This window comes from Callithrix jacchus, chromosome 1 (assembly GCF_049354715.1).
Source record: "Callithrix jacchus isolate 240 chromosome 1, calJac240_pri, whole genome shotgun sequence".
NCBI classification, from domain to species: Eukaryota; Metazoa; Chordata; class Mammalia; order Primates; family Cebidae; genus Callithrix; species Callithrix jacchus.
Genome location: NC_133502.1, coordinates 97977468 through 98004935, shown reverse-complemented (window position 1 = coordinate 98004935; position 27468 = coordinate 97977468). Strand labels below are relative to the sequence as shown.

Here is a 27468-nt window from a genome sequence, read left to right as displayed (position 1 = left end):
TGGTGCAGATATGTTTTCCTTGAGCTAAAAAAAAAAAAATACGATCAGGTGAAAACTCAGCAGAGACTTGGAAAATGCAATGCCATATAAGGGGCAAAATGACTTGTCCAAAAATCCAAATAAAGTTATATGTCCCTGTGGCATCATAGTGTACATCCACTCAAAGAAACTGGATTGAAGGAGGAAAGTGTAAGGACTAATGCCTTGGCCAGCCACAACCCAATTGAACTATTAAAGACCCTGAATTTTACCAAACAACATTTGTATATTCCTGTTATTCATATAATTATAATGGTATCGGTTTAAATTCCAAACCTGAAGTTGTGTTCCAGAGCCCTCTCTTGCTTCCCCGTGTATACCATCTGGCCTTTCCTCCCAACACGCTCCTTCCATGCATGCATAAAGGTGCCTATTTTCTTGGATGAGAAAAATGCTTCTGAAGTATTATTGTTAATAACATTATTGAACAGACATACTTACTTTTAGAATAAATCAACCAACAAAATGAATGCTTCCCCTGTGCCAGGGTGTTTATACATGTGTATTACTATCTGCTGGCTGCTGGAATAAATTACTACAGACCAGGTGGCCTAAGACCACAGAAGTTTGATTTCTTACAGTTCTGGAGGCCAGAAGTCTGAAAGTAAAAGGTGGGCAGAGCTGCACTCCCTCTGAAGGCTCTGTGGGAGAATATGTTTCTCACCTGTCCCAGCCATTAGTGGCTCCAATTGTTCCTTGATCAAATTACCTCCCCCTCTTCATGTGACTTCTCCTCTGGGTATCTGTTTTGAAAGGTATGTGGGATTGCCTTTAGAGCTCACCCAGAAAATCCAGGTGCCTTCTCTCAAGATCCTTAACTTCAGCACAGCTTTTGCCACATAAAGTAATATTCACAGGTTCTGGAGATTAGGAGGTGGGTATGTCATTTTTTGGAGGGGACACTACTCAACCCACTACAGAATCTTTACTCATCCAACCCTTACACCTATCCCAGGAGGCAGGTACTATTATTATTCCCAGTTTACAGATGAGAAAATTGAGTCACTAAGTTAAGAAAACTGCCAAAATCTATCAAAAGAAGTTGACCAATAAAAATAATGCCTAGTATTTGCCAAGGAGTTTCATACATTAACTATGAAACTGAAGACTGCAGGGGGCTTAGCTCCAGGCAATAGGCAGAAAGGCGGTACCTGACTGGCATAGAGAAGCGTTGAAATTAGGGTCTGGCTGGCCAGATAACTTAGGTCCAGGGTCTGGGCTCCATGCTGCCAAGAGACTGGTATGAAGCAATTCAGTGGCCCAGCCCTGTAGGAATGAGGTTATTAGCAGGAGCTAAAGCCAAGATTCAAAGTTCAAGGAGACTTGACAGTCTCTAGCAAATTGAACCCGGTGTGTGAGGAAGAACTTTGGTCATTAGGGACAGGATGAGAATTTGGCCACTAAGCTTAAGCAAAAAGTCACGCCAGGAAGGTATTTCTGGTGCCTTCCCATGGCCCAGTGCTTATGTTGGTGCAAAAGCAATTTCGGTCTTTGCCACAACTTTGGCAAAAACCACAATTACTTTTGCACCAACCTAATACTAATCCCACCCACCTTCACTCATTAGTCTAGGGGACGATGAATCTGCAGGTGAAGGGAGCTGCTTAGCAGTAGAGTTCTGGAGCTAGTAAAGGGGTGATGTTAGAACTCAGATTTAGGAACACTTCTCTTGCGATAAGCATCCTGCAAATTTGGCCATTTGCCAAATGCCAGGGTCTTTGGTAACCGCTCATGGTTAGAGCTAGATGAGGCCTAAAGGTCCCATGCTCCACCTGCCATCTACAGGTAGTGTTTTATAATAAAAGCAAGGCTCAGGCCAAATTCTTCCAAACAAGCAACGATTTATTACCAAGATTACGTGTTGGCTATATAAACCAGAAACTTCCCCTTCCTGTCTTTGCATAGAAGTAACACCCAAAGGCGGATTCAGGGACGTGCTAATGCCAGGACCAGCCCAGCCTCTATTGAAATCAAGTGACAAGGGAGGGATACACAGAGGACCCAGAGAGCTCTGGCCACTGAAAACCACACTCCTGGCATTAGAGAGCTGGGCTTGCTACATTCTTCTGCCTCCTCCATGTAGGAATGACAGCATCTGTACGATACTTCTCATACTCAATCTTCAGAATCAGTCATTTCTGCCAAGAAATAAGCAAAACTATAATATATTTTATGCAAATTAGCACACTTTCTGATATTGATAAAAAATTTTAAATGCCAATTAACTACTAAAGTCACTTTTCATGTGGGCTGTCCTTATGTTGATCACCGCTAGGATATAAGGATCAAACTTGCCCATGAACATCACAGTATATACACCCATTTTAAAGTCAATTGCCACACAAATGATATAACAATTTCCATAAAGACAACTATACTCTTCTCTCCTATACTAGATAAGGATTCGTAGCTACCAAACCCAAATGTGCAAAATGTCACTTGCTTCATTTCCTTTAAATCAGGCTACGTCTGACTCTAGCCCACATTCTACAGGAGCAAAATCAGCCTCAGTCATCATTTGTTGTGCCTCCCTTTCATGAATCCCAAGGCCCATTGATACCTAGGAAATATGAGAAAGGTCTCTAATGTCCTGTCGATCATGATCTAGTGGCTCTGGTGCCACAACTGAGAGCTCTGTGTCTAGGACAGAATGTTCCCAGACACATTACAGCCATTTCCCCAAAGTCTACCTCTTCCCTGTGCAATTTGAGGACTCCACACCCACCAATATCCCTAGGCTTGGGAAAATCTGTTACGAATCCTACCTCTACTCTTTGCTCTTTCCTTTTCCCTATCTAAATCATCTCCTAAACACACAGTTAGATCATTGTTCAACTTTTTTTTTTTTTGAGATGGAGTCTCTCTCTGTCACTCAGGCTGGAGTGCAGTGCCACGATCTTGGCTCACTGCAACTTCTGCCTCCTGGGTTCAAGCGATTCTCCTGCCTCAACCTCCCAAGTAGCTGGGACTACAGGTGCATGCCACCATTGTATTTTTAGTAGAGACAAGGTTTCACCATGCTGGCCAGGCTGGTCTTGAACTCCTGACCTCGTGATCCACCTCCCTCGGCCTCCCAAAGTGCTAGGATTACAGGTGTGAGCCACCACGCCTGGCCCATAGTTCAGCATTTATATTATTATGACAATGCAAGTGCTATTTGGAGCTTAGGCATACAATAAACCATGACTATTTCCCTTTTCTCTATAATATTTTGTTTTCTTTGGAGTTAGTAATTGACTTTTGTTTGCTTGCTGTCTTGGTTTTGTAATTATCATTATTCAGACCCAGACTCTTAGCTATTTGCCAAATCTCCTCTCAAAACATTCCAGTGTATTATGTATTTTATCTATTTAATATGCATGGACAATGTCTCCTGTAGCATACTCATATGATGCAATCTAGACAGGTGACCTTTCAACCTGTTGCAGAGTTATCATCTGGGATCTTTCTTTTCCAGAACTTGGATTTTTCCCCTTTTGTTTCTGCATATATGTTCTTCCTTCCTCCTTTCTCTATCCTATGTCTTCCTTTTCTTGGTTTACCTCTTAGTTTGGTGGAACACATCCTCCAATAGCTTTCTAAGAAAAGGCAAATGAAATTTTTGAAGACCTGTTCTGTCTGAAAATGCTTTTATTGTATCCTCTAACTTAACTAACAGTTTGGCTGAATATAGAAATTAGTTTAAATTTTTCCTTAAAATTTTTGAAGGTATATATTGATTGTCTTTTAACTTCAAGTATGGCTGCTAAGAGGTCCAAAGTCTCTTGATTCTTGATTTTTAAAATGTGATCTTTTTTTTTTTTTCTTAATCTGGCAATTTTAAAGAATATTTTCACACAGTATTTTGAAATTTTATAAAGATGTGTCTTAGGTTTATGTTAATTTACTGTGCTGGATACTTCAATGAGCCTTTTCCATCTAGAAATTCTTTCTTTTTTTTTTCAGTTCTGGGAAATTTTCTTGAATTATGTTGTTGATTAATTCTTCTCTGTGTTTTCTCTCAGAAAATTCTATCATTTAAATACTAGACCTCCCTTTTAGACTGGACTTCAAATGCTTACTTATGTCTTCTATTTTATAGTAGAACTTTTAAAAATTTGAATTCTGGCATTCTCATTTTTTTTTCTTTAAAAATGACTTTTCATTTCACTTACAATAAAACTTGAATTCCCTGTCATGGTCTATAAGGTCACAAAAGATCTGCTGTTGAAAATGTCTGAAACTTCTCCTCATACCATATTTGCTTTCTCTCACCTATATTCCAATAACTTTCATCACTCAAGAATTTTGCATATTCTATTTCCCCTTCTGGAAAAGTTCTTATTCCAATTTTTTAACTGACCTTTTTCATATTGTAGATTTTGCAATACTGTTTTTAAGAAGCCTTCCATAACATCATAAACAAAATATTCTTTCCAGTTATTCTTTTCCTAGTACTCAGCTTTTTGCCTTTAAAGTCTTTATTCATTCTTTCAATAAGTGTAAGTGGAAATCTCTTAGTTTTTTTCTGCATGGAAAGGTGCTAGTATAGCCGAAAACGGAATCCCGGCTCAGCAGTCATTTTCCTCCAGTCTTTGGAAATATTATTTTCATTGACTGGCATTGGTTGTTGTAAAAACAATATTCTCATTCCTCTTTAGATCATCAGCCATTTCTTTCTAGCAGCATTTTAGATTTTCTCTTGGTCTTTCATATTATTTAGTTTCTTTACAATGTGTGTAGGTGAACATATTTTGTACTTCTTATGTGGGACTTAATTTTGATCTCAAGACTTGGGTCTTTGTTCAGTGCTGTTTCATCCCACCATTCTCTTTTGGATATATTGCACAAGGGCATACTATGTTTTTTCTTCTAGAATTTGAGATAGATATGTGTTGGAGCTCCTCATTCTCTCCTTCATTTCTCTTCTCTTGTTATTTTTCTTTGCAGCACTTAGGGATTTTTCTTCAAAGGAGCCTTTCAGACCTCTTCTCTCATGAATTGTGTCTATTCTGCTGCTTAATTTACTGAGTTTACCTCTTCTTTCATTTACTGTATTTTTCATTCTTACAATTTCTATTTGGATCTTTTTCAAAATTGCCAAGTCCTTTTTCAAAATCTTTTCATAACATCTCATGGAGTCATGTCCTACCTACATCTCTTTGGAGATTTTAAATACTTTGAGTTGAAAGTCTCCAACAGGTTGCTGTAGTCTCACTAGGGTAGAGGTTGTAGCAGGCTTAATGGTAGCCCCAACAAAGGCATTCCATGTCCTAATCCCTGGAACCTGGCGACACTATACAACAAAAGAGAAAATGTTTTCACCATACATGGGAAAAGATGTGACTAACGCGAGGATCTTGAAAACTGGATTTTATCTGAATTGTTCAGGTGCAACCTAAATGCAATCACATGCAGCTTTATAAGAAAAATGCAGCAGGCATTTTGAGATACATTGAGGAGAGTGTGATATAAAGACAGAGGCAGAGATTAGAGTGATGTTACTATACACAAAGGAATACCTGGAGCCAGTGGAAGCTGGAAGAGGCAAGGAATGGACTCTCCCCTAGAGCTTCAGAGGGAGTGTGGTCCTGTCAACACCTTGATTTTAAGCTTCTTTATTTTAAGCCACCCAGTTTGTGGTCCTTTGTTATAGCAGTCACAAAAATCTAATATGGCCACTAATTATCCAATTTTTAAATCTGACTAGTCTCACCTTCAGGTTTTGTCATTTCTGTTTTTTTAGTGTATCTTCGGCGAGATTGTTTTTTTCCTGGAAATCTTGTCTATACCTTGAATTGTGAAGTTGTCCCAGGTGACAGTTTACCATTTTTTTCCCTCCCAGGGAGCTCCAGGTTTGAATCATTCCTGGTCTGTATGATACAACATTTGAGTGTTGTATCAGCACAGAACCATACAACCACACAACACAGAGTAGTGTGAATTTGGCCTACACCCATTCACAGTGTAGTGTGAGGTTTCTGATCTCTCAAGGGTGACTGTATTTCCACCCTGTAGTGAATTCTTATCATTTTATGCTGCCTTGACATCCATTTTGAATACAAGTTTTAACTTTCACAAGGCTCAGTCACCCTTGACAGTTTCCAGTTCTACACAAAACCCAAATAGCTCAAGCCGGTGGACAGAAATAATAATTTAGAAGCATCTCTCTTATCTAGAAGACTGGGCTCCCTGCTTTCCCACAGCTTCCTTTAAATGGACCATCAGGCAGTTGCCCATGAATTTAAAGTACTCCACTCCCTATTACCCTGAGTGTGCTGCTAGTTGCTAGATGTGCTCTGCCAGACTCATCATTTCTGGGTTGATTGCAAGACCCGGGGATGGAGGACTGCTCTCCTGAATGATTATGCCCTCCTTGCCCAGGATGTGTAAATAAAACTCTCTGAACTTGTTTTCTGTTGTACTGGGTATTGAATGTGCACCTTCCATCTGAAGAACTAGGGGCTGCCCTAGGCTGGCCTTTCCCCCGGATGCCAGCAGGAACACAAGGTCAGCCCCCCAGGGCCAGAGCCATGGTCAGGCAGGTATAAAGTGAACATGGGTCAGACAAGAGCCACAAGAGTATCTGACAGTAGAAACAAGTTTTCTGTGTGAGGGAACCCTGGTGATAGTTTGGAAAACTAGGTATGAGGCTATTCACCAGGTAGAAGTATCCCTTAAAGGCACTGTAAATGCCATATCCAGCTCCCCTTCATTTTCCATTTAGGTGAAGTGGCTAGCTTCTCTGGAACCCCAATTTAGCTGAGGGCTCTCAAAACACAATCACAGATCAGGGAGGCCATCATACTTCTTACTAACTTCCTGAGCAGATGAACAAAGTTTTTATAGTCTATCCTCATTGACATGGCACCTTGACTTTATATAAGAATCCCAGTCCTGACACCTAATCCATGAGCTATCTATGACTCCAGCCACAGAACTGTCTGTCTACTTTTAAGATCCCTTTGGGTCACAAGGATTTGTCTTTAAGACTTTAATTTGGGTTTTAGTTTCATTTGGCGTGTGGAGGTTTTACTTCTTTTAAAATTTTTTTGTTATGTTTTATCAAGCATATGTATGTGTTCATAGCAAGATGCAAGACTTACATACCTCTTCTGTCTTCTGTCTTCCCTGGAAATCTCAAAGCTTCCTTCTCCAATTTGAAGTGAGGATTCCCTTCACAGTCTTATTTTTCTGGCAAGGTGAATATTAGAACAATTCTGTTTTCACTGTGGATCAGATCACTTGGGACAATTTGAAAGATACAGAACCCAATGTTTTACCCTGAAAAAGTTAGTTTCTATTATAGGGTGGGCCAAGGTATAGGTATTTTCTGCAATGTCTTTAGGTGTTTCCACTGTGCAGCCACAGTAGAAAAATATTTTCCTGAGATAATAAAGCTCAGCCCCAGAATTCCAACCATCAAAACAGAAAACATTGTGCTGGACCTAGGACTTGACTCAACAGAGAATGGGCCAACCAGAGAAGGGCCTAGAACTTTAGTTAGAGAATGCTGCATAGACCACAGGATACATCTTAGAAGCAAGCAGGTCATCAAGTATCCAAGGAGTTGAGTAGTGAACCACATGTTCTCACAGGAAATACATTTCCTGCAAAGCTCCATGGAAACCTGTTATGGTCCAATGCTTAAAGTATTCAATCAATCAATCCTCATCACCGAGAAAGCTAGAACTCCAGCTCTCCATTATGCCAGAAGAACAGTTGGTAGTTCTCCAGCCATCAATTCTGATGGGGCTTATCCTGCTGCTGCTTGCTGTATCGTGCAAGCCTTGGACCCAGCCTGTGATCATGAAAACTGAGCTGGCAAATCCAGCTGGAGTTCAAGTCCTGACACAATGCTATTAAATCCTAGCCCCTGATCACTGCAGGGCAGGGATCAGTACTTCCTTAATCATGCAACAGAAAAGCCCCATAGTTCCAAAGTCAGGGTCCCACTTCAAGAGTCTAAATTCAGTTCTATAAGATTGCTGTGTGCAATCTCAGAGAGTCATGGACGGCAGGGTACACACATACCAGCTTCTAATCCTGAGCCCACGAGCTTTTCCTCAAATGATACTACTTCATGATCAGCCCAGCAGATTTGTCATATATACTATCTAGGCTTCTCTCCTTGCTTATATGAAGATATTGTATTTTTTACTTATTAATTTTTATTACTGGTTCTTACTTGTAGAAAGTAAGCTTCATTCAGGCAGATATTGCTTTTCACTGTCTAGGATGGCTCCTAACACATAGATGGTACTCAATATTTTTGAATGAGTGAAATGAATGACTGGGTGGATGAATGAATAGATGAAAATTAAGGAGCTTGAGATAGGAAGTTAAGAACCTAGGTAGGTAGTTATGGTAGACTGATGTCTCCAATATGCATAGAAAAGGAGGTATAGCCTTAGGCAAGTCATCCTAACCCTCTTAAGATTTACATTCCTCATGCATAAGCTACATAATAGAGGCTTTGATTTCTAGATTAAAATGAGCTAATGCATCATTTGAAACCATTAAAAAATTTATTATAAATGACTTCAAATGCTTCCATATGTAAACACAGCCACTTTCTTTCTGACTCACTTAGGAGAGCCAAGACAAGCCTCCAGAAAAAGCGAGGTTATCATGAGTCAAAATAGAAAAAGCTGGGTGTTTCTTTTCAAGTGGACAATTGAGTTACCCTGGTTGTTTCCCTTTAAAAAAGAATTCATTATCTTCAGAATTAAGAGATTAAGAGTTCCTTAGGGAGGGAGCACCCTCCCCCATACTTGCTGGAAATGAGGTAACGACCAAATAAAAAAGCGTAAAAATAATTATTTGACATCTTTAAGATGATCATTATTTTGCTTCATTCAACTTAACCAGGGAACTTTTCTATTGTGGACTTTCAAAAAGCACTTTGCAAAATTAACACTTTCTTAGTTTGGGGACAGAACGGTTTTGCAGACAAATAGAGGCCTTTCTGTCTTTGGGTTTAATAAAGGTTGAGATGTTGGGGTGTGGGTGGAGGAAGTGAATGGGTCAGCATGGCTTCCTTGGGGCTCCCATAGCATCACAGAACATTAGAGTTGGAAGGGTCATAAAAGGTAATCTGTGGCTACCCTTGCTTGGGGTCCAGCCCTAGTGAGAGGAAATTTATTTGAACTTCTCCCCTGCAACCCCAGTCCATTTGCATTTTGCAAAGCCTTCTTAGCAAGAACTTCCTGGTGCTGAACCAACATCTGCGTCCTCGGAACTACTGCCCATGGGCTCAGATCTCCTGGGAGTGCACAAAATAACTCTTATTCATTATTACTTGGCATCCCTTTATGACTCCCTTGTGCTCTTCCTCCCACATCCATCCCCCTACTGAAAACTCTGTATGGCTTGCCAAATACCCAAAAGAAAGGGCAAGGAACCAAGCTCTGCCTGGTAACACTGACATCCAGCCCACGGTTCTTAGTTACTCTTGAGGGCATCAGCTTATTTTCCCTCACCTGTTCTCCAGGCTTCATCTCATTCTCAGCAAAGGGGAAAATAACATTTTTTAAAAATATTATTGAGATGAAGGTTTGCTCTGTTGCCAGGCTGGAGTGCAATGGTGCAATCTTGGCTCACTGCAACCTCCGCCTCCCAGGCTCAAGCGATTCTCCTGTATCAGCCTCCCGAGTAGCTGGGATTACAGGCATGTGCCACCGCACCCCGCTAATTTTTGTATTTTTAGTAGGGGTGGGGTCTCACCATGTTGAGCAGACTGGTCTGGAACTCCTGACCTCAGCTTCCCAAAGTGCTGGGATTACAGGCACAAGCCACTGTGCCCCGCCAGGAAATCAAAGGGATCAAAGGGATTAGAGAAGTTAGAGGCAGGTGTGTCTCCTCTTCTCTAGGAATATATAATCTCTCAGTGTTGTCAACATGACAAATAGAGCTCCTCATAGCCCTTGTATTTGAGGTCCATCTGAAATCTCCCTGGGTGCTGTGAAGAACCCGTAAAATGAGGGAATATGGGTGATCCACGTGATAGCAAGCTTTGCCATCCCTAACGAGGGAGAAAAAAATCGGCGAAAGGCATTGCTTATTTGCCTGCCTAGCCAAGGATTGGGCGGGAGGGTGCTGTTTGTTAACCTAAAGATAGCCTTAATTTTATTTGTTTTTCCTAAGGAACATCTGCTTGTACAATGATTAGGCATTGGCATTCATTAACACAGGAAGTAAAATGTCTGAAGTTTGTGCCACCGGGAGTGTTCAGCAACAAAATAAGACAGACACTCGTGGGAGAGATTTGAGTGCATTTTTCACACTGTGCAAAGGTTCATCCTAGAAAAACATGTAGTATTCAAGGGATGCAGCCATTGAGAATGCGGTTTGCTGTAGCTATAGGAGGTCACTTTCCCTAGAACTGTGGGCACGGGATGGATGATGAGGGACATTGACCATGTGCATGCGCCGTGTGAATGATGCCTAATGAGGGCTGGCGGCAGCAACATCTCAAAAAATACTTTCTGAATAAATGAATAAATTTCTCAGGCACACAGTGAAAAGAATGCAGTACATTCTGTGCACTCCTTCTACATTCCAGAGTGCATTTACATATATTATGGTATTTTCCTTCCTAACCTTCCTATGAGGACCAGAGCAACCCCCTCACCCCCAGCCCCTCACCCAGCTTCCGCTTTTTACAAATAAGTATATGGTCCTTGTCCTATGAGTTAGTGCTAGAACTAAGGTGAGTTTCTTAACTCTTGATAGAATTCCAGGACACGCAGCCATTTGGCTGATGACTTTTAAGGAAAACTCTCTCTATTGTTAGTTCTCATTTGTGATATCAGAATACAGTGTCAATACAGCCTAAATGCCCTGCCCCCTTCCACCCTCATCTCTTGGTTAAAAAGAAAAAAGTGGTGCTATCAAAAATCGGATTTTTGAGCACGTTAAGGATTACAGGACAACTGGGACAAAAGAAAATAATATCATTTAAAAGTCAGTTATTCCATTTCCCAATCTCCTCTTCTAGACTTCCAGCAATAGGTATTTGAATAGACATTCGAAAAAGTGTAAATCACAGCAATCAATTGAAATTTTCTTGTTAATGAAATGAGAGAATTGAACGCCTCCACAAAGAAGTGATGTGGCATTATCCCTCTGAGGAGAAAGTGGAACTAGACTTCAGACTCCAAGGATGCAGGAATTTCTAGATTCCACTTAAGAGATCAGTCCCAAAGAACAAGGCAGAGAATGAAAAGGAATCTGGGAAAGCTGTCAGCAGCTCCCCACTCTATCCCCCATGTGGGTCCCCACACCCTCCTCAGTCTTGGAGCTGTACTAGCTCAACCCTGTCAGGTTACACAAGAAGAAGCTGAGGCAGAGAAAGCTCATGAAGAGTGCTGTAGCTATGAGTCAGGGCTGAGTCTCATCCCCAGGTTTCTTAACTTCCAGAGCCCCTACAGCTGTGGGCTCTAACTATCTATTTCACTGACTCCCTGCAGCTGAAGCAGCCATTGTCATCACTGGGGGCTGTGTGTGTGTCCACAAGCATTCCCTATTTTCTTATCTAACCCCTTCCCTCAAAACAGAGTTCAATACCTATAACCAAGCACCATAAAGGTGTGCATTAACATTTTATGTCTACAAAATAAAATTAAAGCCTTTCTCCTAGCCTTGCTGTGTCTCAACAGTAAGGATGGAAAACCAAATTACATTGCTCCCTAAATTGCAGTGGTCCCCACCAATTTCCAGAGTCCACTTAAGAGATCAGTCCCAAAGAACAAGGCAGAGGATGAAAACGAATCTGAGAAAGCTGTCAGCAGCTCCCCACTCTATCCTCCCCATGTGGGTCCCCACCCCTCTCCTCAGCCTCAGCCTCAGCCTTGGCTTTTGGAGCCCACTGCCCTCTTGGGACACCGTCCTCCCTCCATCATCCTACCTACTGGCTCCGCATCCCTCTCACGTCTTTTTAAAGAGATATTTTGGGAAGCAGCACACGCACATCCAGACACCAATTACTCAATCTCCCAGCAAGTATGGAGATGATGGAAGTATAGCCCTCCGATCTCCTAGCAACAGCATGGGGGAGGCTGCAGCGAGAGCTGGTTGCCCAGCACCACCCTGCGTAGAAGGCATTTGCGCATTTCACTTTTGTTGTCTTTGACGGCCATTTCTAAAACGGGCTGGCTGTGTATTCTTGGGGGGTTTTTAGACACTTAAGTTATTCTTTTAAAAGATCTCTGCTGACATCCACAGGTCCTATAATTAACATCTCAAGCCTTCACAGACCGGAAGTGTTCTGTCACTCCTAAAAATACAGAGCCCCCTCTAGGTCTTCCTCCAGCAGTTTATTAGGGATTTGTCTGTACTGTCCCCTCCTTCCTCCATGCTGCCCTCTCTTACCTTTACACATATTCACCCCAGATGTGGACACTCAAGTACTCTTTGCTTTTTTATTTTTTATTTTCTCCAATTTGTGAACTCAGCCCTCTTAAAAAAAATTGAGAAGATTACAGTCACTGGATATCTTAGTTTGATTTTTATCCTAAAAAGACTCCCTGGCTATAGCATCGCTCCATACCTGTTGTCCCACTGCCTCCCTAATCTCCAGCTCTGCTTCCCCTGCCCACCTCCCATAGCAAATGTGTCACTGACAAGAGGAATGTTTGACAAACTGAAGAATTGATTAAATGAGGGAGGGAGGTGAGAGCCAGCGTTATAGCTGACCCTCCCCTCACTGGAAGTACTCAGAATCTCAGGGGACAAGGCTGTTGAGTGCAAAGGTAGTCCTTTCTGTAGTTTACAGCAGAGGGATATTTGAGGAAAGAGAAATAGAGGATCAGAGGGAAATATGGGATTTCCATTATCAATAAAAGAAAATTAAAGGGCGAGAGACTTGAGGACAGCTGCATCTGCTCTAAATCCAAGACCTACATCTGTTATTTCTGACCCAGGGACCCCTCAACTTTGGGAGCACTTGAGAAGCTCAAGCCTTCTGGCTCAGGCTTGAAGGCAAGGGAGAACAAATGGAAACACAAGGACTGAAATGCTCTTGAGGAAAACGTGGGGTGCCAAGGATCAGGAGGCAAAACTGAGTACTTTGTTGCAAGAATATTGATTGGAAAAAACAGGAGAGGGCATTAAGCCCACCCTAAGTTAACAACGGTCTCTCAGATGTTGGGTATAAGAAATAGTGTCTCAGATGAGAAGATTTGACTCCAAAATAATCTTCCAGATTTTATTTCAGCCAAGCAATAGGTTGTTTCTTCAGTAAACAAGGAATTCTTCTATGTTTTCTCTTCCACCTCTCTGTGCCCTGGTTTGCTCTTCCTTGGGCCAAGAGGTTTGCAAGATGATGTTAATTCCACCAGACTTCTCTGTGGGACTTGTGGCTTACCACATAGAGCTTTGCCAGACTTTTCCCTCTCCTTCTGAGGAGGCTCCTGGTAGGTAGTGACTATCTTGCTTCTAGATAGAATTCAAGCATGAACTATTTGGGTGATGAAGCCATAAGTTAGGGCTAAAATTTGACTGGATAAGGAGAACAGCAATTCTCATCATCCTGGCTCTGAATTGCAGGACAAGGTCTATGGTGGGGCCCACAGTCACCCATGAGCACATGAACTCTGGTTCGCCCCTAGGCCTGATTCAGGGATTAAAATAAGCCTGGACTAAGAGGCTGAAGGACTTCAAAAAGGAGAATAAAGGTTGGGGAAGAGATGAAAAAGGCAGAGCGGCACCTGGTCACTGCTTGTGCTTAATAGTACTCTTCAGAAGTGAGAAATTGGGTAGAAGTGATAAATCTGTTTCTCCCATCCAAGTACTAACCAGGCCCACCCTGCTTAACTTCCAAAATCAGATGAGATCAGGCACATTTGGGGTGGTATGGCTGTAGATGGTAAATCTGCTTCTAAGCAAAATTCTAAAGAAATTGCCATGGGGAAAGGAACTTTGGTTTTACAGGCTTCTTTCTGGTATTCTCAGTCTCTATGCACGTGGACTATAGAAAACCCACATAGCTTAGATATCTACTCGCATTGGGAACACTGGGATCTGCTAATTCTACAGAGAAGGGTGGATTGATCAGAACCTCTCTAGCTCCTTGGGCACCAGCTTTCATAGGCACACAAGGTTAGAGCTCAGGGACCCTCCTTGTTTACATCAAGTTTATGAATGTGAATCCAACTTTATAGTTGGGAAAGAGAGAGTTTTGGGAAGCCTCTCAGCTAGGACAAAGGAAAAGTCAGGGTTATTTCTCAAGTCTATGGACTCAAGATCAGACATCTGAAGTTACCCTGGCTTCCTGAAGGCTGAAAACCAGCTCACGCTCTCTGCCTAAAGCTGTGAGCTCGACCTAAAGGCAAAAATGGAACCAAAGACTGAGCCACAGATGTTGCTGAGGGTATCTAAGAGACTGTGAAAATAGAATTTCTTCCACCCTTTTGCTCAGGACTACTTCCATATCTAATAAATCTTATGAATGGCCACTTATTCTTCCCAACTTCATGGAGAAATATACCCAGGAGTAACGTACGATCTCCAAATGGTTATTTCTGAGTCTACTGAGGTTGATGATTTTGTTGCTTATCCGAAGTTCTGCATGTTCAAGTTCTGCTCTGACACAGGCCTTTGTCAGGAGCCCAGTTACCATGGCAGTGCCTCCAAAATAGAACAAGCCCAACACACATCAATAGAGGGTACAATAAATAGAATAAGTACTACTTACAATGCGTTATTTGGCTTCTACTGGGTAGTAATTTGTGCAGAGTTGAAAATAACTACAGCTCCCCCTTCATTTAATTAAAGGAAAACAATTCCACAAATCGGAAATGTGCAGTGTTTATATCAGAGAGGATCTCGAGTTGCTGCGTGATCAAGAGGCCAGGATCATGGGTAAATTTACTAGAGAAAAGTTAATGTATTAAAGCTATGGATATTCAGAGAATCACTCCAAAGCACTCTTTCTTACAACCCACCTTATAATGTGATTTGGTTTGAGACACCAGCTAAGTATTAATGAAGAATAGCACCTAAGAAATGTAACAACATGTTTTCCCAATAGTCGAATGAGCATATCTCTTTTTGTCCATGGCCATCCCAGTTTACCTCTGTTGTCCCATGACACCCTCAAGTGGCATGCTTTGGATCAAAAATTACTTAGGCATCCTGATTATAGGTAACCCCAGGGTTTAGAAGGCTGGTGGGGGACTGCACTGAAAAAAAAAAAAGTCTAAAATTCCCTCTGAGAAAGATGACACTCATGTTTATGGTAGATATTTCAATGAATATTACATACTTTGGGCTGTTTCTAGGTAAATCCATATCTCAGGGCCTCCAGTCTCCCATATTCTCTGAGTGGACCTCCACCTTACATAAAGCAAACAGCTTGACTCAGAAGAGAATGCACTGCCTTTGGAATAAGACAGGTCTGGGGTCTAGAAACAACTTTGCCTCTTACTCTGTGAAAGTCTGTTAGCCTTAGTCTCATACATTACATGCCTAAAACTGAGGCTAACATTCTACTTTAATTGGTCTGCTGTGAAAACTGAATGATGTTGTGTGTAGGTACAAGTGCCTAACTCACTGTCTGGTCTATGGTAAGAATTGGTTATCCGTCTCTGATTTGTTTGTTGTTCCTACAACAGCTGTGGCTGGCATGGTAGACTGAACAGACATGACCTTTGGGATCTGTCAGAACTATAAGTGATAGATCCCTGAACAAGCCAATTAACCCCTGAGGCTCCCCACCTCCAATCTTAAAAAGTAGACATCATCCAAAACCTCTCACAAGGTGCAGTGGGAAATGACAGCAATGACAAATGTAAGTCACCAAGCATAGACTGCCACTTAGTAGACACTTGTCACATTTAGGCCCCCTGGGAAGCAGACACTAGGATGGAGAACCGAATGTAGGATGTTTATTAAGTATGAGATCAATACTTGTGTAAGGAAAGAAAGGGAAGCAGGATTGGTCAAAAAAGGAATTAAACTGCAATATAGGTCCAAGAACAGTCTCAACCTACCCCAAAAGGGAGCTCTGGCACTACGATAGCATTTCAGCATTCTCCTAGTTTGGCCAAGATAGCCAGGCCTTTAGATTCCCACATTTATTAGTCACTGAATGCAAGCTGCCCCAGAAAGGTGCATGAACTTGACCAGGGTGGCTTTCTGTGGCTGAAGGAGTCTGTGAAGGTGCTGACAAGCTTCAGACTGTCTGCTACACTTCCAGGAGCCAAACTGACCATTCCTACAATGAAGAAGTATTTAGAGGGCACATCTCTGTGCCCATCACAGTCCACTCCTCTCACTACTTAGAGCTACTTCCTTGTATATATACAGAGAATAGCTTGCCACAATGCCAGTGGGCTTCTCTTCCTGAGAAAAACCCAGAAGAGAAAGATTTGTTGGTTAAATTACAGTCCCTGCCCCTGCAGATGGTCTTAGTGACACAATGGTGTGATTTTCTTCTTTCTCCGTTATCTTTTCTAGACTTCCTTCCCTCCAGTTACCACCTCTGCTGATTTTCTTTTTATTTTTATTTTTTGAGACTGAGTTCTACTCTGTCACCCAGGCTGGAGTGTGGCAGCACAATCTTGGCTCACTGCAGCCTCTCCACCCAGTTCAAATGATTCTTCTGCCTCAGCCTCCCAAGCAGCTGGGATTACAGGCACTCACCACCACACTGTGCTAATTTTTGTATTTTTAGTAGAAACAGGGTTTCACCATGTTTTCGAGGCTGGTCTTGAAGTCCTGACCTCAAGTGATCCTCCTGCCTCAGCCTCCCAAAGTGCTAGAATTTACAGGCCTGAGGCACTGTGCCTGACTGCCTGCTGGTTTTAATAGTTTCCCTGGTACAGTGACATAGACTCACATGCCGGAACCCCTACTTATCCATGCCCTTCTCAGGATGCACTTGTTTATTCACCATCACAATTGGTCAAAGAAGTATCAGCAAGCAACCAATAGATCAACTGGGTGCTAAACAAATTCTCTGACCCATTGAATAAGAGCTGCCCACTTCCTCCTGAGGTTCATAACACTAACTCCTCTCAAAGGAGATTATTCTCTAGCTGTAAGACTTAATGTTGTTTCTCCTGTTGAGTTTTGGACTAATTTGGGACCTGGTCATCCTTTTTTCTTGCCTATTTCCGCCTTTTTGGAATGTGACTATCTATCCTACACCTGTTGCACCATTGTATTTTGGAAGTAGATAACTTGTTTAATTTCACAGGCTCACAGCTGGAGGGGAATTTGCCTTAGGATGAACTGTGTCTTGAGTCCTACCCGCATCTGTTTATTATAAATTAGCCAGTCTGTGGTATTCTGTTGTCGCGGTACAAAACTGACTAACATGGTAAGTTTAGCATGTCTTCAGGAGTGGATATCCTCTGAAGGGCATTAACATGTATCAGTTATCAAGTTATTGCTTTTCAGTTTCAAATCCATTCTTTTTAAAATAAGCTTTTATTTTAGAGAAGATTTAGATGTACAGAGTGATTGTGAAAGCAGTACAATGAATTCCCATATACCCCTCACTCCGTTTTCCCTATTATTAACATCTTACATTAGTAGAGTACATTTGTCACAATCAATGAATCAATATTGATACATTATTACTAACTAAAGTCTGTACTTTATTCAAACTTCACTGCTTTTTTCCTAACGTATTTTATTTTATTTTATTTTTTGAGACTGAGTCTCACTCTGTTGCCCAGGCTGTAGTGCAGTGATATGATCTTGGCTCATTGCAACCTCCACCTCCTGGGTTTAAGAGATTCTTCTGCTTCACCCTTCCTCTTAGCTGGGACTACAGGCATGCATCACCATGCCCGGCTAATATTTGTATTTTTAGTAGAGATGAGGTTTCACCACGTTGACCAGGCTGGTCTTGAACCCCTGACCTCAAGTGATCCACTTGCCTCAGCCTCCCAAAGTGCTGGGATTACAGGCATGAGCCACTGCGCCCAACCTCCCCCAAATTTCTGAATGTCTTCATAGACTTTACCAAATAACATCCTCCACGACCACATTCATCATCAGTAAAGTTTTTAACAATTTTCTGGCCACTATTTTTTTCCAGGACTTGTGTGAACTCCTACTATGACTAGGCCTGGCCTTCATTATTAGTAAGAAGAGAGTGACCCAGCTCCACACCCCCTAGTACCTGCTTTCCCACAGCATGCTTGTCACCAGCTGTCATAGAGATCAGCATGCAGGATATTTACAAGGATGTATTTGGAGTCAACAGCTGGTGAAGGGAAGATAAAGAAGCAGTTTGGTCAGAGGGTGAGGTCAAGCTACCCACAGGCCCCAAAATAATCTCAGCCAACCCCATAGAAACTTGAAGCTATGGTGGCTTTTCATGGTTGCCTTGGGTTGGCCTAAGGTGGCCAGGCTTTTGTATTACCACCAGTTTTATGTTAATCAGACATAAATGTGGGCCACCACAGGCAGAGTTATGACTTTGAGTGACCTCAGATGAGGACCATCTACTTGACCAGCTATCTGTCCTCGGTATTCTTAGCAGGTAGGGCAAGAATTCTTTCATTGAAAGGATACTTGCATTACATATCACAGTGTCCATCACAGTAATTAGTGAATTTCATTTCTCTCCTTCTTCTTTATATGAAAAACCAGATATAGTAAGAGAAATATGCATAGCTCCTTTTTAACATACTGAAAAGTCTCGGCAGTGGGTAAAAATAGACTATTGTAGTGAAAACCTGCAGAACCCAGGATAGGTAAATTAGGTAATATCTTCTATATTTTAGTGATCCAGAAAAGTTTTATGCCTTAAAATCTCTATTCCAATTAGTTTTAATCTATTTCCATTTCCTCTCTTCCCATACTCTAAAAAAAAAAAAAAATAGTAGTTAGAGAACTTATACATGTAGTCATCAAAGTGTCCCAGCAAAATTTTTGATGCTGAAGACCGTTTTCCCCAGGAAAGGAAGCCTAACAGCTAAAATAACAGCCATATGAGGATGCTTAAAATCTGTTTTAGAAATATCCTCAAAGAAAACCTAAAGGGATAAGACACTTAAAGTGCCCCCCTGTGCACAGGTTGAGATTGGGTGGGGAATGGGGTCAGGATTTTGTTTCCTGAACCAGGAAACATGAGTATGTGTAGAATGTAGACCCTAAGGCATTCCTCCTGCATGCGTGTTCACATCCAGAGGGACTGTGGCACCAGCTTATCCCAGATCATCTCTTACCAAAGAAGCTACACCTGAGGTGTCCTTGGAAAATCTGGACACTGCACACCTTCAGAGGAGATGGGGAGACATCAGGAGGAAGTGAATTTGTTCCACTGATGCAAAAATAGGCCCAGCTCCTATGAGTTAGTGTGTTGATTTTGTGTGTCCTCCTCCAATTTCATTATGATATTCGTTTTTCTCACCATCTAAAATTCTGTAATTTTATGCAGATACTCAGCCTCTGAGCGACAGAGCCTTGCTTTGTAGAGAGGGAGGTCCCCAATACTGTGATTCCCTGTTTGTTTATTTTCCTCAGGTGGGAAGAGATGAAAAATACCTGCCACCATGAGTCAGAAGTTAGAGCCAGAACAGCAGGTCAGATGGCAGAAACACAGGCAGAAGGAGGCGAGTGTGAGGTAGGCAAAGTGATGTTCCCTTTTTCTATTTACTCTTTTTATAAATTTCAACCTTTTAACACTTAAACTTTCCCCAGGATTCTTATTTCTGTGACTTTTTACTTGCCATTATAGTTTACTCATAGGTATGGTAAATGGCTGCTGACGGTCGACCAGATGCTTGATGACTTCATTTACTCTCTCTTTGGGAAAACTATTGAAAGAAATCCCAGCTACTCATTCTCCTACAGGCAGGGGTATGCAGTGATCTCTTCTGAAAAGGAAAAGATGAACATGCTTATTGTTTGCCTGGAGACTCTGGGGAGCATAGAGACACTTTCTGCACCAGCATTTTATTTGAGAACATAAGGAATGAATTTTACACCTTGCTGAGGGGTAAAAAGGCACATTGTATATTCCAAGTATCAAGATCCTTCTTTTAGAATCAGAATATATAGTTGACATGGAGAAAATACTTTCAAGATGTTGTGGAAAAAAATAACTCTCAAGACTCTAGCTCTTTACAACCTGATTATTATTCAGCACCTGCATAGTTTCATATCTCTGTGGGGTAGGAGTGTTTATTGTTTCTAAAAGACCATAACCCAGACACCCTTCCAATCCATAATCAAACATGAGTTCTCCTGAAAGATACAGATATAACACAGGGGAGAAGACATATGAACTCTTCCCAAGAGTTTCAAACACTTCCAGATATGAGAGCATTCAAGAACGATTTCCTCCTTGGGGATTTCCAGGCTCTTCAGTCAGAAGGACAAGCACACGGCTTTGCATGTCCCATCACATTGGATTTCCACATCTTGATTCCAGTGAGAGTCAAGCACACAGTCTGGCCTTCTCTGCCTGTGTGTCCAGAGGCATTCAGACAAACCCTGGGGAAGGACCGCATAGGAGAACGGATGGGACATCTGCAGTCACAGTGGATTCCTAATCCTGCCTGACTCTTACCGAGTTGTGTGTACTCTCTGAGCCTCAGTTTCCTCCTTTGTACAATGGGGTTGGCAATATCTATTCCAAATGGCTATCATGATCATTAAATGAGAATAATGGTAACAAATTCCTTGCACAACGGAGACATTTAATAAATACATAGGTAGTTAGATCTATAACACTCTTGTTGCTCCTCAGCACTTTCCTCAGTGCCCAGTATAGAGTAGATATATTTATCAAAAATGTATGTGGGATAAATCATTCATACTAATTGTTTCCAATTTCCCACCACACTCACTCTATGAACTAGGTAAGTGCCCCTTTTCCTGTCAAAGAAGGACTGTGTTGCCCTATCAGGAGAAGCTATCATGGAGCCTCAGTTTCTAGATCTAGGTATTCTTATTCTGTTCATGGAAATATAAATGTACACAATCACTTTGTAGAACAATTTGGAAAACAAGTCTCGCAAAGTTGAACATGCATGTACACCTTGAGCCCAGCATTTCCATTTCTAGGAAAATATACAAGGAACACACAAAGGATACAAAGGATATACCTTGTATATAAAGCTACATTTATAAAAATATTCATGTTATTAATGGCAAACACTGAAAAACAACCACATGTCAAGTAACTGGAGCATATACATATTCTGAATATTCTCCATATGATATTTTACAAAAGAAAATTAATAAAAAAGAACTTTAGACACCAGCATGTATTCTTTTAATGTGAATAATTTTGAGCAAAACATTCATTTATAAAAGAATATACGTATGGTTGTATACATATAGTTTGAAACATGCATAACGGTAATAGATATTGCTTGGGGGCATAAACATATCATTGAAGTCTGAAAAATGCAAGGAAGAATGAGCTCTAAATTCAGAATCATGGTTACCTCTGAGATGAGGAAGGGGGTTAGTCAGGCAAGACGATGCAGGGACATCTAACAGGGAAGCCTTGGTACTGTGTGGTGTGTTAGAAGGGTGGGGGGAGGGGAACAAAGGTGTCTGATGTGGATTTTACTTAATATATATTAAAAATAAAAAATATATGTATGAAAAGCATCTTCTCGTCCTTTCTCCTCTGCTAAGAGTTAAGAGGAATCCTACAGAATTTGCCCACCTCTCCATTCTAAAGATGAATAACCCAAAGCCCAAAGGAGTGAATATTTCGCTTAAAGCTACACAGTCAGAGTGTGAAAGAACCGAGATTAGAATCCAGATTTTCCAGGTCCTGGGCCAGAGGTTTTCACACTGCTCTTTTTAACTGTATTTGGTCCAGTTCCCTCTTCCTCCTTACAGGAAGGAAACTGAGCATAGGTGTAAACAGAGGCCTCAGAAGGGTTCAGGCATCACAGGTGAACCACGCAAGAGGCACGGAGAAAGGATTCTGTGAAGCCAAAGGGACAGAATGGTTTTGAGTCATTGTTTAAGCAGTTTCTCCAAAGCCTCCACTTTTCTTGCCTTAGAAAGATTGTGGGATATTCCTAGAAAAGATCATGTGGACTTGCTTAAATTTTTATTCCTGATCTCTAGAAAACTAGGACCCAAAATGCCAAATCTGGGTTTCACCATCAAAGCATTGAGACTTCTGGGGACTTTTAAAAGTTTATGTCCTCAAAACTCTCAAAGTAGGATCATTCACAGTTAAAGGTTTCAGTTGCAGGAGTTCATGAAAATAGCAGCATGATGGCAAAAGCTTATGAATAAACAAATGAAGCCCCCAATGTAACTCTGATGTACAAACTATAAGAAAAAAATGGCACTCAAAGTAAAGGTAATATCAATACCACTTTACGTACCTTACCTAAGTACTCATACATACTTGACAGTGAATTTCCACCCTACACTTTTAAGTTCTCCCTCCCACTGAGTTTCAGGCAGATCTGGGAGATTCAGTTTGCTTTGTTACTGGTGACAAGTTCGCAGGGCTATTCATATCTACTCCTCCTTTTCATGTGCTACAAGGTCTTTCTGGTATTTTAACCCAAAGTTTTGAATGCACACTTTTCTGTCCCATGTTTACCCTAGAGACAGAGTTAGTTGGCTGCTTGTTGGGAGATTCTCTATTGAGCTAATTCTCCCTCTATCTAGGAGACTTCCTGAAGCTACTTCCCAAATCCATGAGGGATATAGCTGTTCTCTGTCACGGCAACATTGTTCCACAGCTCAGGGCACCTTCCTGACCCGGCTCCATTCTCCTAATCCTCCCTTAACCACAGAGAGAGTTCAGCGCAAGGCCCATTATTATTCTCATGTGAATAATTTTGAACAAAAATAAATTCATTTATAAAAGAATATGCATATGGTTGCATACATATAGTTTAAAACATGCATAACAGTAATATATATTGATTGGGGGCACAGACATATACAATTGAAGTCTGAAAAACACAAGGAAGAATGAGCTCTATATTCAGAATCATAGTTACCGCTGAGATGAGGAAGGGGATTAGTCAGGCAAGATGATGCAGGGACGTCTAACAGAATCCATGAGGTATACAGCTGTTGCTATATGCCTGACTCCATTTTCCCTTATTTCTCCTCATATTCTTTCTAAACATGTCTACAACATTTGGACGTGGTCTTTCTGAAAGCCTTTATGTCACTTTGCTATTTCCTCCTTTAGCAAGTGTTCCCTAGTGTATCAATGCCCACTTGGAATTTCCTCAGAAAATTTCTCCAGAAAAGATTCATTTGTGTTAGAATTTTGCTCAAGAAAATTTTACAGGTGGGACTACTTCTCAGTCCACAGCATGTCTACTAAGCCACAAAAATATGGCCACCAACTTCAAGGGCCACTATATGCCTGTGGATGGAACAATAGATGAGGCATCTTGGCGTTGTTTTAAAACCTCCGGTGGAATTCATGCCTTTCCCCCATCTTGTTCTTTTTAAGCTGGGGCCATGCTAGTTGCACTGTGTTTCTTTGCTGTGGTAAGTGGATGTGTCTTACTTCCTTTCACCGTTTGTATAGATCCTTGAGGAGAAGAGCATGTCACGCTGTAAAAGAGGATGAGGCAGAACTTGTGAACCCGAGTGAAGCCCACCAGGTTGCACGGGAAGGTGTGCAGGACCTCTGGTGCCATGGGAAGGGCTTATGGTTAAGAGACATCAGTGCCTTTCTGAGAAGGGAAAGCAAGATAAGGGGAAGGTGTTCAGACCTGCTCTCTTTGCATTTCCACATGCACAGATCCACCCCCACTGGTGCAGCAAGCCCAGGCTTACCTGGAGCAAGGCCTCAATGCTGGCCTTTGGATGAAACTTCACGTCCACCAGAGGCCTCAACCATCGTTTTGATGTCATCCCTGGATGAGGTTATACAGAGCCCTAAAAAAGCACAAGGGGGATTGAAAGGAGATCATCATACAACTCTGATCTTAAGTCTTGTTTTCAGACTTCTTTATTCTTTCCGTGATAAATTAATACTTTTGATAAATTACTAGAAGTTTTTCTGAATAACGTAATTGCCTGCTCACATTATAACTTCTATTTATGAATGAAATGTGTAAAATACACATCTGTTTTTTATAATCCTGTTTTTTCCTATTTCTTTATTATTAAACCTACCTTAGATATATACAGTTTACATGTTTCAAACATACTTAAATTTTATTGAAATATGCCTATATTCTAACATGGGTTCTGAAGACGTGCCCTGGTTTCTCTCGCTGCCAGAATGGCCAAACATGCTGAAGGACAGGCGAGAGGCGACTGGGTATGCCGCGTTCTTCCTTTCAGCTTTGAATTTTCCTTCCGAGAGGTTAGAACGTAAGATTGAAGAACTCACAAAAATGAGTCAGCGGGAGTGATTCTTTGGTTTTCTGAGCATAACCACATTTACTTCATTTGCTTTTTAACAGCAATAAAGAAGACACAAAACAAATCATAAAAGTTGGCCTGGGCCCCCTGCTGGCAGAAATCACAGAAACTAAGAAAAATGGTCCATCACAAATAAGAAAAACACTAAAGACCAAATAGCAGCACTGGAAAAAGGAAAGGGGAAGAGGAGGGAGGTGGGGAGGGAGGAGAAAAGGAAGGAAGAAAGAAGGGAAGGAAGGGAGGGAGGGAGGGAGGTCTTATACTGCCTTGAATATGACCAGTCTCTATTTGCTAGAGGCATAAATTTGCCTTGGTTCTAGGTGAGCGCCTTACCAGACACAACCTTAGGAAGAGGATGAGAAGGAGGAAAGTTAAATTTTAAATTTACAGTTTAATGGCCCCAAAGAGACTGTGCTACACTTGGGAGGGCAAGTGCCTCATACACAGGAAGCAACTGGTGTATCAAAAAATTCATTAATTGTCAAGTTTAAGTTCCTTGTTCTGTAAAGGTTTGAAGATTCAGAAGGACTCAGTTGTTCAGTTGCTTACAGGAAATATGCATATCTCAGTAACAATACTTAAAAGTTCACCCCTGGGCTGTGTGCCGTGGCTTACGCCTATAATCCCAGCACTTTGGGAGGCTGAGGTGGGCAGATTACCTGAGGTGGGGAGTTCAAGACCATCCTGATCAACGTGGAGAAACCCCATCTCTACTAAAAATACAAAAATTGGTCAGGTGTGGTGGTGCATGCCTGTAATCTCCTTTACATTATTACTTGCTTAGCATGTTAGTTCTTTAAAAATGGGATTCTACCCATATACCTTGCTCTCCATGTTGCCCTGAGAAATCTGCCCAGTAACCAGTTGGGAGGCTGAGGCAGGAGAATTGCTTGAACCTGGGAGGCAGAGGTTGTGGTGAGCTGAGATTGTGCCATTGCACTCCAGCCTGGACAACAAGAGCAAGACTCCATCTCAAAAATAAAAATAAAAAATAAATAAAAGTTTACCCCTGGCCAGATTTGGTGGCTCATGCGTCTGATCTTGCCACTTTGGGAAGCCAAAAGCAGAGGGATCACATAAGACCAGGAGTTCAAGACCAGCCTGGGCAACATAGTGAGACCCTTATCTCTACAGAAAATCAAAAAATGAGTTGAGCAGAGTGGTGCATGTCTGTAGTCCTAGCTACTTGGGAGGCTGAGGCAAGAGAATCTCTTGAACTATGATTGTAAGGAACTATGATTGTACCACTGTACTCCAGTCTGGGCAACAGAGCAAGACCCTGTTCTTCTCTATTGTTATTATTAAAATAAAAATTTAAAATTTACCCTATTTTATGCTTATATATAGGTCCTTTTTAGCTTTTGCCTTGTAAAAATGGGATTCTACCCATATACCTTGCTCTCCATGTTGCCCTGAGAAATCTGCCCAGTAACCAGTTCCTGTCACTTGCATCACTTGCCATATGTTGGTATGAAGGAAATCAGACATGACTAATAGTGGGGAGGGGTCCAGGGCACCTCTAAAATGAATGACAAGGGCCTTCCAGAAGGAGAATACTCCTGTCGAAATTTTAGTATTGTTGCAGTTAACCCAGTGAATAAGGATTTATTTATTGAATGCAGCACAAGGCAATTACATGATGAACTGTCAGAAAAGACGTCAAAACTTCTTTAACTTCAGTTGTTTGCACTGAAACACGGAATTAATACGTCTTATCTGAAGGCGAGGAGACGTCTCAGAGGGTCACTGCAAAGTATTAAGGATCTGAATCATGGAATATTTTAAAGGAGTGAAACCTTGTGACATTTAAGTTCTGAAATTTACCAGAAATAAAATATCTCCAAGGAGAAGATCTGCTGGTCCTGACAATAGAGAAAATGTGGGTGAATAAATGAGTGAGTGAATGAGTGAGATCACTGGATTCTCAGAATGAAGAAAACAAAGAACTAGTGACATGAAAGATTATTTGGGGTTTTAAGGGCATGGTGTATTTTATGCTATTAAATTGTATAGCAAAAAAAAAAAAAAAAATCCCATTTTTAATTCCCTTCATATATTTTGATTCCCTAAGGAGGAAGGCTCAATACACAGCTGTAATTTGATTCACACTTTGCTAACCTTTGCCAATTCCCTTAAAAATATATAAAGAAAGAGAAGATAATTCTTCAGCCTAGAGCCATCAATAGACAACATCTAGCCAGAAATTAATAACTTGTACTGTTCCCTTTCAATTGATGTTTACTGGTAGCTTTTATTTATGAACTGACTCTTATTTTTCACTTATTTGGTGATATAAAGTTTCCTCTGAAATATATTTATTTATTGAAAAATGAGAGAGTAGATATAAAGCAAAATATTCCTGAAGCAGTGCATGAGATTCAAGATATGGTGCAACTCCAAGCACATTATATGAATGACAGATGTTTGGAAAGCACTGTGTTAACACATAAATTGTTCATATACCACAGTTCCTTAAATATTTGTTCCTTAAAGTAGGTCAAACATGTCCTTTGTTTACATTATTACTTGCTTAGCATGTTAGTTCTTCATAGATGCTGTAAAAAATCATTTCTCCCAATACAGGGACATGTTTGCACTTCCCCAATTATTTGAGCCAAATTTAATGAGATTTCATAGTAAAAGAAACCTAATGTGGAATATTAGCTTCACAAAATGTAATGGTCCCTCAGCAGATCAGGAAATTGTTTTATGACTAACAAGTTTAGGCTAGGGTACTTGTTTGGAAAGCTCATGGGATCTTCTAATATCCAGTGCAGTTGATGGAGAATAGAAACCATTATGCTTACATTCCAACCCTTTCTTTAATCAATTTTTCTCTTTCTATGGCTGTTTCTGACTTTGCAAAACAGGAACAGAAGGAGGGGAGAAAAGGCAGCTTAATGTGGCGGTGATGTGGGGAAGGGGTTGGAAAGTAGGTGAATGGGCTGAAATAAAAGTAAATTAAAAAAATAAAAACAGAATCTTGACAGAGAAAGAATTTTATAGATGGTTTATTCCAGGAGATAGCAAAAAAACACATCCTTTAGAAACTGGCAGATGTGACTCCAACTGCTGGCTTTGCAATCTACACGCCACAAGCCTCAATTTCCC

The 27468-nt window shown here is 41.1% G+C and overlaps 3 long non-coding RNA genes across 3 annotated transcripts in view; 1 reads left to right on the top strand and 2 right to left on the bottom strand.

The window, feature by feature from the left end:
* Nucleotides 1-1863: 1863 nt before the first annotated feature.
* On the bottom strand, nucleotides 1864-12015 carry LOC103792430 (uncharacterized). The gene is made up of 3 exons (XR_619170.4): nucleotides 11927-12015; nucleotides 7129-7212; nucleotides 1864-2177 (listed from the first exon to the last, which is right to left on the bottom strand). It is a non-coding gene; the product is annotated as an uncharacterized LOC103792430 (long non-coding RNA).
* Nucleotides 12016-13213: 1198 nt separating this feature from the next.
* On the bottom strand, nucleotides 13214-14605 carry LOC144581843 (uncharacterized). The gene is made up of 2 exons (XR_013533208.1): nucleotides 14522-14605; nucleotides 13214-13455 (listed from the first exon to the last, which is right to left on the bottom strand). It is a non-coding gene; the product is annotated as an uncharacterized LOC144581843 (long non-coding RNA).
* A 285-nt stretch (nucleotides 14606-14890) lies between these two features.
* Nucleotides 14891-27468, top strand: part of LOC118154438 (uncharacterized) — a 25208-nt gene continuing 12630 nt past the window's right edge. The window contains exon 1 of the long non-coding RNA XR_004744285.3: nucleotides 14891-19600. This is a non-coding gene — a long non-coding RNA (uncharacterized LOC118154438). The remainder of the gene's footprint in view (nucleotides 19601-27468) is intronic.